This window comes from Lissotriton helveticus, chromosome 5_1 (assembly GCF_964261635.1).
Source record: "Lissotriton helveticus chromosome 5_1, aLisHel1.1, whole genome shotgun sequence".
Taxonomy (NCBI): domain Eukaryota; kingdom Metazoa; phylum Chordata; class Amphibia; order Caudata; family Salamandridae; genus Lissotriton; species Lissotriton helveticus.
In genome coordinates this window covers 1,566,347,835-1,566,363,030 of record NC_136065.1, presented here as the reverse complement: position 1 = coordinate 1,566,363,030, position 15,196 = coordinate 1,566,347,835, and positions in this window count along the sequence as shown.

Below are 15,196 nucleotides of genomic sequence, written 5' to 3'. Positions count from 1 at the left end.
GGTCCTAGGATGCTTGTTTCCAGGCCAGGGAGGACCTGGCTTGGCAATTGGGCTGGACTGTTCCCATGGGGCACAGGGTCAAGACTGATTTGCATATGGCTGGGTTCAAACTGGAATGGCATGGTGAGCAAAAAAACGATGGATGTAGGCCCAGATCTCTGTACTGGGGTGAATGTATGACATTTTTCTACATTCTGTCCATCAATTCTTGTTTTTGCATTTGTCACCCCGAGTGGGACGGGTATGCTCAGACGGGAGTCCTCTGCTCTCCATGCACTGGAATAAAGCTATCCTGGCTGATGAAGGCTGATAGCCAGACACCGGTCCTAGGATGCTTGTTTCCAGTCCAGGGAGGACCTGGCTTGGCAGTTCGGGCTGGACTGTTCCCATAGGGCACAGGGTCAAGACTGATTTGCATATGGCTGGGTTTAAACTGGAATGGCATGGTGAGCAAAAAAAACACGTATTTAGGCCCAGATCTCTGTACTGGGGTGAATGTATGACATTGTTCTGCATTATGTCCTAAAATTGTTGTTTTTGCATTTGTCACCCCGAGTGGGACGGGTATGCTCAGACGTGAGTCCCGTGCTCTCCATGCCACTGGAATCAAGCTATCCTGGCTGATGAAGGCTGATAGCCAGAAACCGGTCCTAGGATGCTTGTTTGCAGTCCAGGGAGGACCTGACTTGGCAGTTCGGGCTGGACTGTTCCCATGGGGCACAGGGTCTAGACTGATTTACATATGGCTGGGTTGAAACTGGAATGGCATGGTAAGCAAAAAAACTATGGATTTAGGCCCAGATCTCTGTACCGGGGTGAATGTATGACATTGTTCTGCATTTTGTCCATCAATTGTTGTTTTTGATTTTGTCACCAGGAGTGGGACGGGTATGCTCAGACGTGAGTCCCGTGCTCTCCATGCCACTGGAATCAAGCTAACCTGGCTGATGAAGGCTGATAGCCAGAAACCAGTCCTCGGATGCTTGTTTCCAGTCCAGGGAGGACCTTGCTTAGCAGTTCGGGCTGGACTGTTCCCATGGAGCACAGGGTCAAGACTGATTTGCATATGGCTGGGTTCAAACTGGAATGGCATGGTGAGCAAAAAAAACGATGGATTTAGGCCCAGATCTCTGTACTGGGGTGAATGTATGACATTGTTCTGCATTCTGTCCATTAATTGTTGTTTTTGCATTTGTCACTCCGAGTGGGACGGGTAGGCTCAGACATGAGTCACATGCTCTCCATGCCACTGGAATCAAGCTATCCTGGCTGGTGAAGGCTGATAGCCAGAAACCGTTCCTAGGATGCTTGTTTCCAGTTCAGGGAGGACCTGGCTTGGCAGTTCGGGCTGGACTGTTCCCATGGGGCACAGGGTCAAGACTGGGTTCAAACTGGAATGGCATGGTGAGCAAAAAAATGATGGATTTAGGCCCAGATCTCTGTACTGGGGTGAATGTATGACATTGTTCTGCATTCTGTCCATTAATTGTTGTTTTTGCATTTGTCACTCCGAGTGGGACGGGTAGGCTCAGACATGAGTCACGTGCTCTCCATGCCACTGGAATCAAGCTATCCTGGCTGGTGAAGGCTGATAGCCAGAAACCGTTCCTAGGATGCTTGTTTCCAGTTCAGGGAGGACCTGGCATGGCAGTTCGGGCTGGACTGTTCCCCTGTGGCACAGGGTTAAGACTGATTTGCATATGGCTGGGTTCAAACTGGAACGGCATGGTGAGCAAAAAAACGATGGATTTAAGCCCAGATCTCTGTACTGGGCATTCACTGCAAGTTACCAATCTAAAAGGTACTATGGTCATGGATACCTGTGATGACAAGAGAATAGCCCAGAATAACACTTGCAATCCATCAACCAAGGAGTCATTGGTTGTCTCGAAAACGTACTCTCTTGAGGCACCTCAAGAACTAATCACCAGTCATGACCCTCACTTCTCCGCTGCTGTAAGGGAGCTGACAGACCCAAGTCTGGTACGCCAGTCAAGGCGACCTACAAGTCTCATTGAAGAAATCTAAAGACTTACATCTTGACAAGACTCATTTGTGCAAGTGGGGGGTGTAATGTTGTAGTGTTAGGATGACACGAGGGCGTTAGGTCCCTACACGTAAGGAGAACATAGGGTAAGGGAAGTAGTCAGGGAACCAGAAAGGGAGGAGCCAGATAAACAGGGATAGGAGGTGATTCTGGGCAAATCACTTAATCTCCCCGTGACTAACCAAACAAAAAAATAAACATGTCAGTCTGTAATGTAACTGGTGCTCATGTAAAGCGCTCTGATACCTTCGAGTCTAGTTCGCACTACATAAAACAAAAACAAAAAATGACAAAAACTCTCACATAAAGTAATCTACAAGCGGTTCTGTCGGGTAGAACAAATACTTTAAACCTATGAAGTATTAATCAAGGTGACATACGTGGCCTTGTGTCACTGATGTCATTTGATGATTATTGAATGTGACAGCCTTACATGATTTAAAGAGTAAAAACTATTTTTATATCAACAATCTATTTCATCTATGCACGTTCCATCCGAAATCTATAACGAAATGTATTAGACTAATCTTGTATGATTAATACGTCATAGGTTCAAAGTAATTGTTCTCCCCGATAGAACCACTTGTAGAATACTTTATGAATGCCCAGTTTCTGAGGGACACAGGGTTACCCCATTGACTCTATTAGTCTAACAAGCACTCACATAGTATCTTCACAGCACATACACCCAGCCTCCTACTTATCCCACTAATTACCATACACCCTCCAACTACACAACATATATTCCAACTCATGCACATTAACACTTGCTCTTCTGTACTTCAGGCACAAGCCATTGCAGGCCACATCACATAACACAAGCTTGAGGCCCTTTTTATCACAGAAATGTGGTTCACTCCCACATCCTCACATACCCTAGACATCTTTGTTCCACGGCCACAGGATCCATTGTGTGGACTGCGCACCTATGAAGGAAGGAGGCATCATTGTTGTTCATAGGTGCTCGTAGTCCTGCACTGTAGGCAAGTAAGACAATCTCAGCTCAGTGGAGCTCTTAACAGGCTACTATCTGCGACTCGTCATGCCACCCGTACGTGGCCCAGTTTGCAGAGCCATAGTAGGACAGCCCCCGGTCACCTGTGACATATCACATCAACCACCATGGGTGAGGTCCCCGCTAACGGGGTCAGACAACATATTAGTACCACAGGTCAAGGGCAGAGTAGGAAGCAGACAAGGAGAGGCTCTAAGCAGCAAGTTCTTCAGACACGACATCTCATTTAAAGCCAAAGACGCTGGTCCATCAATGGCAGACTGACTGAAAGGTCAAGAAGGTAACCTGAGCTCCATATCCTCTGCATGGCATCAGCACCGGCATGAAAGAAGGGTCGTTTTGCATAGGTGCAATAAAGAAGAGTCAAAAGCAGCGACCCTTGAGGAATGGCCAAGTTCCCCATCATATATGGAGGACTGGAGACCCTGGCCTCTCTCAAATATTACTGAACATCAAGAAGTAGGTCACAATCAGCCATGGGGCAGCTCGAGACTGGACACTTCCAAAGTGTGGAGCGAGGTGGGGCGGAGCAGCCCAGTGCCACTGAATTCCTCCGGCCCTTAGTGGCTGAGAGGGGGGTGCAGTACCAGCCAATCACTTGCTTGTTACAGACACCTGTACTGCAGGCTATTCTGTACTGAGAGGAAGTGCTCGCTTCCAACATCGCGCCGAACATCTCCCAGCACATGTTTCAGAGTTTACAAACAGCCGCCACCCCCTTCCTCCTCCTCTCCCGAGCCCATATTTAATCTCATCATTACAGGTACAGCAGATGGTTCTGGCTCCGACAGGGACATCAAATCACTGATGGGCCATAAAGATCTGAGACAGGCGGAGATGTGAAAAATGGAAAACAAGGCTCCCTCCTCTGGGCTCAATTATCTGCAGAAAGAGCCCCCCCGGCAGCTGGAGAAGAGCGCGCGCTCACGAAGGGGGGCGGCGGGGAGCGGGGAAATGCATTTACCATATTCAGACCGAAAAAAGAGATTTTTTAATGGATAAGCCCTAACATTTCCTCTGGAAATGTATTTTCCTTAATTGAAAAATGATAAATTCCGTTCCTTGCGGATAATACAATTTCATTTCTCCTGTTCCTCCCACTTTGCTTTGAATTTGCTAGTACAGCTGCAAAACTGGCAGAAAACAAAAACTGCTCCAATGGACATGAGGGAAGAACCCAGACAACACCCTTCAAATGCGCGGTCAAAAACCACAGCCAAAGCAAGGTGGTCCCCGGGCAACCATGAATGAACCATGAGCGATTCACACTAGTCAATTAACATAGCATAGATTCTAGCTGGAAAGTGAGTCCCCCTCCTGTATCTATTAGAAGCACAACACACACACACTTGACAATGCCACCCCAAATAGAAATGGGTCATTTAAACACAACAGGGGGGGTCAGTTTCCACCTGTTTCGGGATTATCAGAACTTTAAAGAAAATCTCACGCCATCTTTCACTGGACTCCCGTAAACAGGCAGTGGCTGCACTTGTGACGTCCAGATTGGATTACTGTAACGCCCTTTATCTGGGCATTAACAGAGGCCTGATTCAACCGCTGCAGCCAATACAGAACGCTGGGGCCAGGCTCGTGATGAGTCTGCCTAAATTCCATTCCATCTCTTCCTCTCTTGGGGCGTTACATTGGCTTCCCATTGACCGAAGGATTCTCTTTAAAACCTTATGCTTACTTCATAAGGTGTTTTTTGGTTCTGGTCCAGAGGGCATTAAGACAATTTTACATCGTTATACTCCCTCTAGGAAGCTTAGGTCAGCTGATAAGAATTTGCTTACAGTGCCAAGGTTCAGCAAGGTTAGGTGGGGAGGCCGTGCCTTTTCTACGGTTGCTGCCAAACTCTGGAACTTATGATCTTTCCGGTCTTCCCTCTCATTTACTGTTTCGTAAAGCTTTGCAGACATGGCTTTTCACTCATTCCGCAGCATAACATTCCCTGCCTTCTCCATGCATAGTCCGCTTTAGCGCCTTGACGCCCTTGGGCTAAGTCCGCGCTTTATAAGATCCAGTTTCATTCATTCATTTCATTCAGTTTGTTCCTCAGCACCAGAATACACCATTTCCAATTGGTGAAAAGCATGTACAGCGGGACCCAACATGTCTAACTATATTATGGACAAAAGGGTCAATTTCCTTGCTCTGAGGTAGGGTCTGACCTATGTGGCAACGCATTCAAATTCTTATCTGGCTATGCAGGGGGTTCCCATCAGCTGCCACCAGATCCAGGTGTAACAACAGGACCCAACAAATCCAACTGTGAGAAGAACACATGTTCCAAAGATTCCAACAAATCACAGAGGAAAACAAATCTATGACCAGTTCAAATAGGGAGAATACATGTAAGACAGCACCCAACAAATCCAGCTGAGAGAACACAAGTCTAACAAGATCAATCAAATCCACGTGAAATAAAACATGTCTAGCACAACTCAATCATTCAACTGGCAGAATATGTGTTCAGCTATATTCAGTTATTAGAGCTGGGTCTATCCGGACCAACAAACCTTGGGCAGCAAAACCAAATGCATCCATAACAATATAACAAGTACAGCAGAAGTCACCAAATTCAGCTTGATGAATACATGTTCAGACAGACGGCAGGCTTTTCCTTATGGTTCAGTGGCTTTGTGTCTCAAGAGGTCAGGGTGCCGTCGGCTACCACTGGCTTCCCAGGGCTTCCAAAACCACTGCATTAGAATTGGAGAATCAAGTTAACTGCTATGGTTACTTGGCTCTTTAGGGAATGTGAAGAAGAGAAGTCAAGTAAGCAAGGCTTACTTTAGATGGTAGAATGGGTTAGAAACTCATATACAGCATGACACAGTAAATAATGCAATCTCAAAATTCAGTCAATTCAATAATAACTTTATTCGGTAGTTTAAAAAAAACACCATAAAAGTTCACATTAAGCAAATGACAAAGTTTACAAACATTAAAACCATTTAAAAATACAATTATTAAAAACAGTTAAAAAAGACGTCTCAGTTTATATATTTTTCAGTCATACCATAACATACAATTTTCCTTATCTAGCAGTCTTTCGTTTAGGCAGGGCTTATATATAGTTCATAATCAAAGGTTCGCACGATGACGGATACAAAATTTAAGAAAACATACAATCGCTTTGGCATAATTTTCGTTTTCAAGATACTGAAGTGCCAAGTATGCTGGACGACACTGTCGAAGCCCCCAGATTTTCAAAATGGGCAGTATCCAGCATTTGCGCGGTTCAATAAAAAATTTACAAAATAACGTTATATGTATAGTTGTTTGTGGTGACACCAAGTCACACGGACACATGGCCAGTGTAGACGACCAAACATTTTGAATTGGAAATGCGACCAGTAGATGAAATATATCAAATCTGAAACGGGTAAGCAGCATTTTTTCATATTGCGTTAAGCTAAACATCAAATAGGGTTCAACAGAAAACACAGTCTGCGCTAATAAAGAGTGTTGAACAGATGGCTTATGAATCTCTGATAGTAAGCGTAGCTGGCGCAGGTGTACAAGACACTCTTTTTTTAGATCCTTCTTGGAAATTTCATTTATCGTTGACGGGTGGTCAAAAAACTTCCATAGCCTAAATCTATTAGTAGCGCTTTGACATAAGATAACCATTTGATTTTCCTACACTGATCAAGTGTCAAAATATCTTAAATAATCGCTCTAGTTAGTTGAAATTGTTCAGTGCCCCATATTCGTCGCCACAGCATTACTGGTTGTAATTTTATAATATCTGCTATGTAATCAATACCCAGTTCTGCGTGACAGGCATACGTGGAACAACTTTTAGGTACCGCAAGCAGGTATCTCAAAAAGGAGTTCTCGACTTTTGTATTGAGTCCACGTTCGCAAAGCCCCATATCCCCGCCCCATATGTGGCCGTTCTTACACATTTCGCATTATATATTTTTTATTTTTAACAATTCTAATGGTGGTCGCTGCCCCAGTCTTTGTGAGAACATTTTTAACGATACCGTCTCTCGCAGGAAAGAAAGTTTCCTTGCATTAATAGCTGGGTTCCATTTACATTTTTCGTCTATAACAATCCCTAAATAGGGGTAAGTTGTAGTCCTGTCCAATGGTTCACCTTGTACAAACAGCCTCCGATTTTTTACTTTCTTTTTCCCCGCGTGCATAGTGTATGTTTTCTTTGCATTTAATTTCAGGTTTAAACTTGCCATAAAGGCGCAGTATCTGTCTAATGCCAGCTGGAGCTCAATCGGTGTTCTTGCTAGAATGACAGCATCGTCGGCATATAAAAGCGCTGGTATCTGCCGACGAGCAATTAGGGTAAGGTCTTTACTGCCTTGAAGCATGGCGGTCTCTAAGCCGTTAGTATACAGGGTGAATAAAAAGGGGGCCAGTACACATCCCTGTCTGACCCCCTTTTCCACCCTGAAAGTATCCGTAAGCTCACCTTTCACCCCGAATCTTACCCTGCCTGTAGTGCCAGTATACAATTCTCGGAGGAAGTCCACAATTGGGGGGGCAACCCCCATTTTCAGAATGATGCTCCATAGCGTTGAGTGTGCCACGCAATCGAACGCTGCGGAGAGGTCAACGTACACCATGTGGAGCGTGGACCCCTTAGCCTCCACGTATTTGCCCGCCAATAGGGACAGATTTAAAGCTTGGTCTACTGTTCCTAGCCCCTCGTGAAACCCGTATTGTATATCTGAGATGATGCTATAGTCAGTGGCCCACTCCTGGAGTCGATCGAGAAGTATCCGCCCTGCCATCTTCCCGAGCGAATCCAGGAGGGAGATAGGCCTATAGCAAGACGGGCTATTTCAGTCCCCCTTTTTAAATATAGGGACCAACGTTGATGTTCTCCAGGAATCTAGTAATCCCACTTCAGTGGTGGCATTCAAGACATTGGTCAGCAAGGGAGACCAAAGGTCCGCTTGATATTTGAAGATGTCAACAGAGACGCCATCCGGACCGGGAGCTTTGGCTGTTTTTGAGAGTCTTAGAGCTTTTTGGACCTCTTCATGGGAAAACTGCAGCTTTATTGGATAGGAGACCTGTATCAAGGGGCCTGATTGATCCATATCTACTGAGGCGTCTTTACTAAAAACTTTTGTAAAATGACTCACCCACGCTTATGGCGACATCAATAGAGGGAGAGTCATCTTTATCTGTTAGAAAAGGGGACCGAACTACCTGCCAGAACATAACACTATCTTTTAGTTCTGAACTTTGTTTAAGGCGTTCCCACAGTTCGGCTTTCAGTTCTTTTTTCCTATTGTTTAGGGCAACCACATACTCCTTTCTAAATCTGCTAACTTCAGCTTTGTCCCTATGATCTTTGTTTAGGACTTCCTTTAAACTTGAGTGTGCCTTTGTGCATGCTGAATTGAACCAGCCTTTTTTCGTTAGGGGCTTTTGTTTGTGCGTCCTGGTTAATTCTTTTTGAATATTTTTTATAACAGCCAAAAAACTCGTTATAACTTCCTTAGGTTGTAACTTAGGGTCAAGGAAATTTATGATAGCAACTTGATTATATTTAACTATTTTTCTAGTTGTTGCTTCCTTATCAATACTACCCCGTTTCAATGTGTAACCATTCAAAGAGCCTAGTACTAACTCACGTTGGTGTAAGATAGTCATGATATCATGTGGTTTGTGTATTTTTGTTTCAGATAGGACCATAGTATTTGGAAAGTGATCACTCAAAGGGTTTTTAGCAACCGCAAATGATTCTATAGTGGATCCCATGGAGACTGAAATTAATATGTAGTCTATCAAACTTGTTAGACCTCTACCATTAAACGTGGGCAGGAAAGGCACTGATGGAATCCTTATTTCGTTAGCGAAGCCTAGCTCTAATTCTGTCATGACCTCGCTCATTTTCTCTCCTTCATTAGAATGTATGAAGTGTGCTACATTATTATCATCCTCATCACTGATACCACACTTATCATTATTATTATTCCTACATAGGTGGAGATTAAAATCTCCCCCCCAAATTATTGTACACGACTTTTTAATATATCTTAGACCTTGTTCTTGTAAAACTACAGAAATCTCTGAGAGAAGGGTGATCAAGTCAGCCTGACACAGATTATTATAAAAATTTACTACTATATATAATTTTTGTTTAGTACTCTTTAAGACAATGATCTGAAAGTTCTCTTCTAGTCTTAAAGGAAGTATGTCGTCGACAAGTAGAGTGTTTATAATATAAGTGACTAGGCCACCACTATTTCTACCAGAGATTGATGTCTTTGCAGGTGACCAAAATGTCTTAAATCCCGCTATATGTGTTGGCTTGATAGCCCAGGTCTCCTGAAGGCAGATGATACCGCTCATGTTAATCTGACTCAGGAAGCTGGGATTTGTCTGTTTAACAGACAAGCCTGCAATATTCCAAAATGTAAAGTGTACTTGCAGGGTAGTCGAAGTAGGATCTGCAGCAATAGCTGTTTCGACTATATGATCTACTGCTCCCGAATTAGATGGAGCAGGTAGTACAGTCATCAGATTGTCTGTCTCATGATGTTTTATTGTGGGATGCTTACATTTACCAGGGGTAGATATAGACTGATTTACCAAATTATCAGAAGTTGTAATTGTTAGAGTCTCCCCTATTTTAAAAGGATGTAAGGTTTCCCAGTTAGTTTGAGGACTGTCAAGTCAATCATTAAGATCCAGCCCAGAAAAAACATTAAATCTGTTGGAGGTAGGAATGCTGTAGGAGCTAGCTGGTACCGGAGCAGCTTGTCTCCATCGATTGTCCCTATTCTCTTGATGTGGAGTTACAGAGAGATAGGGACGGATAGATGGAGGTATGTGTGTTTGGCTCTGATGCCATTGCACCAAGCCTGTTGGATAGACAAACTTGGAGTTTTGATGGAAAAAAGGAGTATGCGTTTCAGAAGGAAAATGCCTCTCTTGAAATACATTCATGGGATTGAGTGGCATATTTAAGTTTGTTGTTAACAAATGCCTATAGAAGTAACCCAATGGGAGAAGAGTTGTGTTAAATTCCCATGTAGATGGTGGAGGGGCCTTAGCTAGTGTCTTTTCGGCCCATTGTGGGTTCCTAAAATTAATTGTTACGCAGTCCCCCTCAAACTTTTTCCATAGAGGGCCTATCCAACCTACTCTCTGAGTATGAGTAATTTCCCCTGAGCATTCCATTGGAAAATTACAGTTCAGGGTCAACCAGTGTAGGATCTTATTTTTTAAAGAGGAAGTGGTTTCACTCTGCTCTTGTTTAAGTGTCGGTACATTTACTAATACAAGTACATAAGCTCCGCATTCAGGGGGGAGAGTAATGCGCGAAGGAATCTGTCTTGACCTGTGTGGGTGTTCGTACGGAATCTTGGGCTACTGCATTGTGGCAGCCAATTGATTAGATTGGCTAAGTATTTGTGATCCGTGTTGGAGTGCTGTATGGATCTTCCCTGTCTGGTTATTAGCAAATTGAGTGTTCGTGTTGGTGGTGGGGGTGGAACTAGTAGATGGTGCAGGTTTATTCGCAACAGGTGGATTATTGGTAGTGATCTTCTGTTTCACCGTAGGTACTAAACCGGGGATAGCTTTTGATTGGGGGATGGTTGTTTTACTAATATTTGCTTTTGGTTTTGGGGTTACAGCAGTATTTTGGGGAACAGTGAGTGGTTTTATTTTGTTTTGGGATACCAGTTCTTCAATTTGTTTCTCTAGTCGAGCAAGCCTAGTTTCGACTGGTGACAGATAGATACTTAGAAGATCCCCAATTCGTTCAATCAGATGATCACTGTCTATAATAGTCTCATACTTATCCCTGTATTCTTCCCCCGTGTTTGTGTCCGAAGCCCCCAAAGATTGATGTGTTTCGACGGCTATCTCTTTACTTTTTTGCCCTCTTGCAAGTTTGCGCTTCTTGGGAACCCGAGACGCCGATGGAATCAGTCGCTTGGTTTGTTTTGGAATTGCGCCCCCTAGTGCATTAACGGCGTCTTTGTCATAGGTGTCATCCACAAGCTCAGGTGTTAACCCCACATTAAGAGCTGGAGATCTTTCTAGATCACTACTCAGATCACAATTAGTGCTAGAGTCCGACACTGACAGATCGACCTCGTTTGTTAGAATATGGAGGTCGTCTTGAGTGTCATGAGTGGCAGCAGGATGTGAATTACTAGAATTACCTGGGGTTCTAGCTAGCTTAATGCTACCTAGGGAAGAGCGTTTGGCATTGTTCAAATCACGCGATACTCTTCGTTGCAGTATTGAGATACTGAGATCGATAGCGTCATTTGTTCTTGTAATAAAGCTATCTATTGGCCCTATAACTGAAGCCGCTCCTGCGGCAGTCTTACTTCTACTGCCTCTCGTAGACATTTTGCGATCGTTGATGTTATATCAATTAAGTAATATGAGTTCCCAATATAAATTAACCACTGTGGATGTATATGGCTACACCTTTGGAACACAGTAATACAATAATACAAGTTAACAATGTCCTACTTGTTCAGCAGGTAGGAATGTTAGGGGGGTACACCCGACCCGACCTCCTCGGATGGCCGCAGACGGCCCGCCCTTTGCCCGGGCTTAGCCCGGCGCTCCCGCGCGCTCCCGTGACGCGGGTAAGCACTCGCGCTTTTAGCGCCACCAGTCGCGTTGTGGGCGTGGCCCCGTTCAGCTTCCAGCTGCCGAGAATGCTGGGAAATGTGGTTCTCCCCTACTCAGCGGCCGCGCACAGATGCCAAGTGCGGCGGCGGCGAGGGGAAAACAATCGGGGTCCCAGATGGCAAGTTGATGCAGAGAAGGTTAAGGTCAGTCCCTTAAAGTTGCAGAAAAGTGCCCCGCTCCACCGCTAAGCACTCGCGCTTTTAGCGCCACCAGTCGCGTTGTGGGCGTGGCCCCGTTCAGCTTCCAGCTGCCGAGAATGCTGGGAAATGTGGTTCTCCCCTACTCAGCGGCCACGCACAGATGCCAAGTGCGGCGGCGGCGAGGGGAAAACACTCGGGGTCCCAGATGGCAAGTTGATGCAGAGAAGGTTAAGGTCAGTCCCTTAAAGTTGCAGAAAAGTGCCCTGCTCCACCGCTAAGCACTCGCGCTTTTAGCGCCACCAGTCGCGTTGTGGGCGTGGCCCCGTTCAGCTTCCAGCTGCCGAGAATGCTGGGAAATGTGGTTCTCCCCTACTCAGCAGCCGCGCACAGATGCCAAGTGCGGCGGCGGCGAGGGGAAAACACTCGGGGTCCCAGATGGCAAGTTGATGCAGAGAAGGTTAAGGTCAGTCCCTTAAAGTTGCAGAAAAGTGCCCCGCTCCACCGCTAAGCACTCACGCTTTTAGCGCCACCAGTCGCGTTGTGGGCGTGGCCCCGTTCAGCTTCCAGCTGCCGAGAATGCTGGGAAATGTGGTTCTCCCCTACTCAGCGGCCGCGCACAGATGCCAAGTGCGGCGGCGGCGAGGGGAAAACACTCGGGGTCCCAGATGGCAAGTTGATGCAGAGAAGGTTAAGGTCAGTCCCTTAAAGTTGCAGAAAAGTGCCCCCAAAATTCAGTCCTTACTGGCGTTTCCAAAAAGAATAGGTCTTTATTTACAGGTAATTAAAATAGGGCACTTTAAATAATATACATATATATTCAGATATATGTGTGTGCAGTAAATTTTATATTTAAGTGCATTTTTATTGGACTTTTCAGCGTAAATGCTGATACAAATCAGACACATCTTTTTTTCAGGAGTTTTATATAGCGCAAACTTGACCCAAAGGTATTGTATGTATGTATGTATTGGTATTTATTAAGTGCATATATCACCCGTAGGTCTCATAGCGCTAGCTGAGAGCTAAGAAGAGAAAAGTAAAAAAAATAGAAACCTAGGAGGTCAGGGCAGAGCGTTTAGAAAAAGCCAAGTTTTAAGGGCTTTACAAAATGATTTGTGGTTGGTTTCTAGACGGAGCTGTAGGGGTAGTGCATTCCATTGCTCTGGCGCGGTTCTGGAGAAGGACCTACAGCCGTTCCTTACAGTACGGCCCTTGGGGATGGTCAGAAGGTGCTTGCTGTTCGAGCGGAGAGTTCTCACTGGCTGATATTTTGTCAATTTCTTAGCTAGAAAGGTTGGTCCATTGTTGTTGAGTGTTTTATGTACCAAACAACATATCTTGAAATTAATCCTCTTTCTGATAGAAAGCCAGTGAAGAGTCTTTAGATTGGGAGCCGATAGTGAGCGGGGAGGGAGATTTAAAACCAGCCTTGCTGCAGTGTTCTGCAGTACCTGGAGCTTGGATAGGAGCTTATCATTTATAGATGCAAACAGTGCATTTTCGTAGTCCAGGCGATTAATGATTAGTCCCTGAACAAGGGGCAAGCGAGAGTGAAGGGGGATTCATTTAAAAATGTTCCTGAATGATCGCATAATGCCGTAGCACATGCGTATCACAGTATTTACATGGTCGGCCATGGAGAGTTTATTGTCCATTATCACACCTAGGGTGCGGACAGCTATATTGGGTGGATGGCACGGCCCCAGTGAGGGTGCCCACCAGTCGGGGGACCAGAAGTGTTGGGTGTCACCAAAAAGCAGAATCTCTGTCTTGCTTGCGTTGAGCAGAAGATGGTTGTTTGACATTCAGTCATTGATAGCTGACATGCAGTGTTTGAATCTGTGCTGATGTGATCGGGGCCAAGAGTGATCAATAGCTGTGTATCGTCGGCGTAAGACACGGTATCGAAACCATGTGCTTGATTATTTTAGCCAAGAGTGACATATAGGTTAAAAAGTGTAGGGCTCAGAATTGATCCCTGGGGAACGCCTTTGTCGATAATCTGGCTTTTGGACGAGAAACCATCTACTTGTACCTTAAAGGACCGGTCTGTAAGGTAGCTTTTGATCCATTGTAAAGCGGTGCCTTCGACACCACACTCCTGCAGGTGCTCCAGAAGGATGCCATTAGATATGGTGTCGAAGGCAGCCAACAGATCAAGCAGGATCAAGATGGCGGACTGCCTGGCATCAAGAGAGAGCCTGATGTTATCGGCAATCTCGACCAGGGCCGTTTCCATGCTGTGATGGGATCGGAAACCCGACTGTGATGGGTCAAGGATTTTATTGTTTTCTAGATGTTTAGATAATTGATTATTGATCATTGATTCCATTATTTCCCGAACAGGAGTGAGATAGACCTGTCGTTAGATAGTTGTTTAGGGTCAGCAGATGTTTTTTTCATAATTGGTCTAACAACGGCTTCTTTCCAGTGTGAAGGTAATGTAATGTAATGTAATGTATGAAACTTATATAGCGCAGGACTTACCCTGGGGCATCTCCGCGCTTGCTTAGGGAACCCGTCCTGGTATTCCCCTGTGAGAAACCCCGGCAGGGTATCCACAAGGTGAAAGCCAGGCATCCCGCCGCGAGGGGCCGATGTGGAGATTAAGCAAGCTATTGCCCAGAGTCGCAGAGTGTGACCTCGTGAGTCGAGTAGGCACCGGAGCGAGAATTGTCGAGTCCGTGGAATTTATGAGCCCGAGACCCGCCGAGGCGGGGAATCGAACCCTGGTCCACGGCCGATCTCAGCTTCCGGGTCTGCCGCCTCTTACCACTGAGCCACGCTTCTCCGAAAGGTACTGTTGATTGCGCTAGTGATAGGTTAAGAATTTTGGTTAGGTTGGGAATGAGAGTTTGTTCAATCTTAGATAGTATCTGTGGGGATGCTGGATCCGCTGGCGAGCCGGATTTCATCTTCCTAAGTGTTGCAGAGGTATCTTCCTCTGTTATTTTGTTGAACTTTTTCAGGGAGCTGACAGGGCTGGGGAGAGATACAGCAGAGTTTTGCTGCTGTGATGTGTTGTTGGTGAGAGGGAATAATTTATGGATGTAATTTATTTTGGTAATGAAGAAAGCTGAGAGTGAGTCAACCCATTCCTGGGAGGCAGTGTGAGATGGTAGGCTGGATGGGGGGTTGGTGAATTCCTTCACGATCTTGTATAGCTCTTTATGAGAGTTAGCGGCTTGGTTAATTCGGTTACCTAGTTAAGCTCTTTTGGCTGTTGCTATGCTTTCCATGTAATGGTGGTGTAAAGTTTTATAGTGCTGCCTATTCATGATATCTTTCGTGAGTCTTCATTTGCGTTCTGCCTTCCTTACGATGAGTTTCTCACTTTTTAGGTCAGGGGTG